The sequence below is a fragment of the Bubalus kerabau genome, chromosome 2, assembly GCF_029407905.1.
Source record: "Bubalus kerabau isolate K-KA32 ecotype Philippines breed swamp buffalo chromosome 2, PCC_UOA_SB_1v2, whole genome shotgun sequence".
Classification (NCBI taxonomy): domain Eukaryota; kingdom Metazoa; phylum Chordata; class Mammalia; order Artiodactyla; family Bovidae; genus Bubalus; species Bubalus kerabau.
This window is the reverse complement of record NC_073625.1, coordinates 161,443,013-161,449,012: the sequence shown is the minus strand read 5'-3', so window position 1 is coordinate 161,449,012 and position 6,000 is coordinate 161,443,013. Positions and strand designations below refer to the sequence as shown.

Here is a 6,000-nt window from a genome sequence, read left to right as displayed (position 1 = left end):
AGTTGGTTTTATTTTGTATCAGCTATTTAACACCTTTGTTTCTTTTCGTAGGTTTCCATTAAAGCAGAAGGACCTTTGAGGTGAACTGGTACACTACAGAAATAAAAGTAACTTCGTATTCTTTTGTAAACTACAGAGAAACAACTATTGCCATCTAATGGTAGCAATGCAAACTGCAACTGGTTATTTCTTAAAGAAGCATCTGCAACTTTTACAGCACATTGGACTACATAAAAATGGTATCAGTGTAATATGCAAATAACATTAAAATGACAGATTTAGTAGTGATAAATATGGGGACATATATTAATATCAGTAATGCACTTTTATGTAATTACTAGACTTGGAAAAACCTTATGCCTCATCTTAACTGACATTAAACAATTCTAATAAATGTTTTCATGTTGCTACTTCTATTAAGACAAAAGCATAATATAACAGGAGAAAATTATTTTTATGGCTTTTTCCTAGGTCTTAAAATTACATTGGAAAACTACTGAATACAATTCAGGTTTGCTATGAAATAAAATCTGAATACTTGATAATGGCTTGCAATTATTTTTTGTTCATGTATTTAAATATTCCACGAATTTCATTAGATATATTTCATAGAAATATATCTAAAATGTTTAGTTAAAACTAATATTTATTGTATGATTTAGGATGAATTACCACATTTCCAAAGTTAGGCAATCAGTCAGTATAATGATTTAACAGGGATGTGTTAATCATTAATATTCAGAATATACCTTCTAAAGAGACAGCATAGAAAGTTGCCTACCTAGTGGAATATGTAGGTGTCTCAAATTATTGCTGTGTCATGTTGCCAAATTCTACTGTGTAAGAATGCCAAGTCATATTTTTCCCATTTAAAATGAAAGTTACTCTTTAAGATGGGGACTTCCCAGGTGTCTTATTGGTAAAGAATCTGCCTACTGATGCAGGAGATGTGGGTTCAGTCCCTGGGTCGGGAAGATACCCTCAAGAAGGAAATGGAAACCCACTGCAGTATTCTTACCTGAAAAATCCCATGGACAGAGGAGCCTGGTGGGCTACAGGCCATGGGGTTGCACAGAGTCAGACACGACTGAGCAACTGAGTGCCCCTGCACTCTTAAAATGACTGACTAGATTATGCTTTTGTTCATCTTGCTGACATTAGTGCTTTTTGCAAGAGAAACACAGAACAGCAAATTTTGATGAGTAGTCAGAGAAGAATGGTAGCCCTAACTGTGGAGTACTGCAGGGTGGAGCAAGTATGGAAGAATGTGGCCAGTGTAAGGCCTCTCCCTCTGTGACACTGAACTCCTAGGGTAACCCCAGTGAAGGGGGAAAATCTGAGGACAGTGTTAAGAGGATAGAGAGATCATTGACCTACTATGCTATGTTGCTGGTAAAAGACTAGGATTTAGAGTCAGAAACCCCCATGATTTTTTGGTGCTATAACCTGAAGTCCTGCCCTGATTCCTCTTACTGAGGATTGCATGCTCTTCCAGTCGTGTCTGACTCTTTGTGACCCCATGGACTGTAGCCTGCCAGGTTTAGTCCATCAGGTTTCAAGAGACCTAGTTCAATCCCTGGGTTGGGAAGATCCCCTGGAGGAGGGAATTGCAACCCATTCTAGTATTCTTGCTTGGAGAATCCCATGAACAGAGCAGCCTGGTGGGATATGGTTCATAAAGTCACAAAGAGTCTGCCACGACTGAAGCGACTTAGCACAATCTGGAAAGGCATTCCAATTTATTGTTTTATCTTTTAAACTAAGAATATATCTATAGGAGAGACATTAGTGTTCATCAAATACCCGTTTTCTCTTCATTTCCCACTTACTTTTTCAGTTGGGGTGGGTCCATGTGACCAGTCTTTAGCAAATGGACTATTAGGAAGTCACACATATTCTTCTAGATAGAGGAAATCAAAAGCCAGTGTGGTTCCAACATTTTTCTCCTTGCCGTTACAGAGACTTTGTGTTCCCAATGATATAATAAGGCTGAATGTGTGTGTGTGTATGTGCTTAGTTGTGTCCAACTCTTTTGCAACCCCATTGACTGTAGCCCATCAGGTTGCTCTGTCCATGGGATTTCCCAGGCAGTACTACTGGAGTGGGTTGACATTTCCTCCTCCAGAGTATCTTCCCAACCCAGGGATCAAACCCACGATTCCTGCATCTCCTGAATTGGCAGGCAGATTCTTTATCACTAGCACCAACTGGGAAGCCCATAATAAGGCTGCTGCTGCTGCTGCTGCTGCTAAGTCGCTTCAGTCGTGTCCGACTCTGTGCGACCCCATAGACGGCAGCCCACCAGGCTCCCCCGTCCCTGGGATTCTCCAGGCAAGAAGACTGGAGTGGGTTGCCATTTCCTTCTCCAATGCATGAAAGTGAAAAGTGAAAGTGAAGTCGCTCAGTTGTGTCTGATTCTTAGCGACCCCATAGACTGCAGCCTACCAGCCTCCTCCGTCCTTGGGATTTTCCAGGCAAGAGTACTGGAGTGGGGTGCCATTGCCTTCTCCAATAATAAGGCTAATATACTCTAAATATTATAATGTATATTTATTTAGTATTTGAGATTGGTCTGTATTTTTCTGGTCTTAGTACTATTTGGGACAGTGTGAAATAAATGTTCCAGTGGCTTTTAGTAAAGAATCTAAATGTTTTCATTCCTTTCTGTGCTTGGAAACAACTTTAATAATATGTAAGTTGTAACTAAATTAATCTCATTCTTTCCTGATATGTACTAATATTATTTAAAGCTATGAATTTTTCTGTTAACATTATTTTAGCTATCTGGTACAGATTCTAATATTTTTTATTAGAATTTTAAATTATTTTTATATTAAAAACATTTGAATCACTTCTCTTTTTTTCTCTGTGTAGTCTTCTGTCATATACAAATTGATGATAGGTAGATACATAGATGGATAGGTAGATGATAGATGTTAAAAGAGAGTCTTTTGTTTTTAAATGCTGTAAAACATTATTCAGTGGACTAAAAGTTAGGAACGCTGATCATATTTTTCTATGCATTAGTATAGGCAGACAATGGTAAAACTTGGCATTCTTTTATTGAGGAGTGTGTCTTGATTATTTATATTTTTATCGTTAAAACTCAAACTTTTCAATGCTGTCTATCAACATCATAAATATGACTTTAAGTTTTTACAATTAGAAGCTTTAACATTTTGGAATTTAGCAAAAATTCCAATATGAGAGCAATTGAACTACTCCTCTAAATCCTAAATTTATCTTGATCCAAATCACATTAACACACATACCACACTAACTTCACATATGGATAATCAAGTAACAACTCAGAGATATTTACTAGGATGCTATTGATTTTAAAATTTACCATATCACATGGCAGTTTCTTTATTATTAGCTATAGGAAAATTTCTTCCATATATTAGTGACTGGAAAAATTACATTTTTTTTGGCAACTGATGTAAAGTAATTAAAATTATCCTTGTTTTTCAGTAGCTTTGTAGAATTGTTGATCTAATTTTGAGCTTGTCAAATATGCATATTTAAAAAACTTTAAAAATAGAACTAGAGACACATCAATTTGATATTGTGGAGAAAGGAAAAAGTAATTAGAAAAGGAAAAGCATTGTTAATAGACAATAATATGACAGAATATATCTACCATCAGAAACTACACGTAATACAAAGGAAATCACAAGATAAAAGATAAAAATTCTTAGTTTGTTTAAACTACAAAATTCAGCTTGTTTATAAGAAACATACTATAACAGTATTCAGAAAGATGGATATCAAGCAAAATAGATTGTAAATTAAATACATTATTATGGAGAAAAGGGTGTTATATAATAAAAGGAAGATATTATGATTTTTGTAAAACACATACTGATATACATGAAGCAAAAATGATAGATAAAAATTTATAGACATGCAACCACAGAAAGATTTGTGATTCTACCTAATATAATTTTAAAACATTAATTGCTTGAGCAAACAAAAATTAGTGTCAATATAGAGGATTTAAACAAAACAGTTTACAACTTGGTATAGTAGCTATACACAGAATGTGTGTAAAACAATTATTATTATTTTCAAGTACAAGACAACACATTATTTTCAAGTACAAGAAACCTCTGTAAAAATGAAGGTGATTTGGCCACGAAGAAACATCAGCAAATTAAATAACAAAATTAGAAATTATTAGCAAAAACAGAGGCACTTGGACATTTAAAAATGCATTTTATATAACTTTTTGGTTAAAGAAAGAAAGAATCATATATCCATATACCAAAATAGACTTCTGATGAATATGTAAAATGAAAAAGGAAGTTGTAGATTCATAAAGTGATACCATTTATGTACATTTAAACACATAAAACAACATTGCTACATAGAAATACTTAGGCACTGTCTAACATGACGTGCATGGAAATGATATGATGCATCTTCAAGGTAGTTGATACTTCTAGGAAATCAGGAAGGAGGAAAATGGAGTTATTATTGGAGCTGGGTCTGCAGCACTTTTTCTTTAAAACCTGAAGCAAATGCTGTGAAGTGTTAACTTAAGGTTGTTGAATGTTGAGCTATTTTCATCCTTTTTAAAATATATAAAATATGTTGCAGTTAAAATGAAAAGAATATCTTTAAAGAAATGAATCAGCAAACTAAAAAACAACATCCTTACTGTCTGAGGGAATTGTTTCATCCTGAGTTTTCCACTTAGAAGAGTGTGGGGAAAAATTATATAATTTCTTTGGACATGGGTTTCTTTCTCATAGAATTATTCTGAGAATTATATAAGGCTTGTATTTACACGGTTCACCTCTTTTAGAACTGCCATATGATAGACTCTTAACAAATACTTATTTCCTCATTTGTTGAATAAATGAATGAAGGCACAGTCATGATCTTGGGCTCTAAAATCATAAGGAGTGAATAATGAGCGTCATTCCTGCATTTGATCCAGGATATATCTGATAGAGTAAACAAGAGATAATCATTTCTGTATCTGCCAAGAGGTGTTCAGTGAGTCTTGTCATTTTCTGATCTTTCTCTTTTGGCTGCAGCAAATAGAGCGTTACATTCTGCAGCCTGAGAAAGCTGCACATTTAGTCAACATGTCTATTATTTGTCCTGATTTAAAGATAGTATTCAGTGTATAGTTCAAAGAGTAAATCTTAGTTGGCCACCTCAGCAACATCTATTTTCCTTAGAAGTAAAATGCTGCTTAGATTTCAGATGTGATTTTCCTTGTGAAAATGATAGGCATATTTTTACTTGGCAATATTTAATCTGATGGTCATTAAAAGCAAGTGTCCTTCCTACCACCCTGTACCCCGCCAAAGAATAAAAGTCCCTCTTTAGTATCTCTGTGCTAAATATTAAACTCTCATCATAGAAAATGATGTTTCTGATCGACCCACTGCCAAAATAATCAGTTGAAAGGTGAGTAATTCAGTCAAGATGATTTTGTGGCATTCTTTAGAAAAAATATGCTTAGTTAAAAAAAAAATAATTAGCCATTTCCCTGAACTCAGCCTCTTTTTCAAATGAATTTATCAAAACCATCTGGATGTCTAGACATGGCTCAAGATAAAGTATTCCCAACAGAATATTAAGTAATGAAAATGAACAAGTTAGAAAATAAATAGTTCTTTAGGGTATATTAGTAATCCTGGTAAAAGAATTTAAGGGACAGTTTAAGTCTGAAATCTTAAAGCCTATACTCTTAGAACTCCAAGGTGAGTAATTTATTAAAATATTACAAAAACAGATTTAATTTACCATCTGGAGGCAATATTTTTAAAGGTATAACTTAATTAACTGAAGACTTATCTAATGCTGCTCTAAGAAATACACTGCATTTTTTTATTTGAGGATTTCAAAATATGATATATTTTAATATGTATACTTTTACATGTGCTTTCTGTAAATACTATAATATAGAATCATTAAAGAGTAATTAACAGAAAATTTTTATGTTTAATTTATACCCAAGTATTCTATTGTCTTTTATTTTAG

General features: G+C 33.8%; 1 long non-coding RNA gene across 1 annotated transcript in view; it reads left to right on the top strand.

Moving 5' to 3' along the window:
- The first annotated feature begins 5,664 nt into the window (after positions 1 to 5,664).
- The window catches only part of LOC129644018 (uncharacterized), a 165,015-nt gene continuing 164,679 nt past the window's right edge, over positions 5,665 to 6,000 (top strand). The window contains exon 1 of the long non-coding RNA XR_008710702.1: positions 5,665 to 5,720. This is a non-coding gene — a long non-coding RNA (uncharacterized LOC129644018). The remainder of the gene's footprint in view (positions 5,721 to 6,000) is intronic.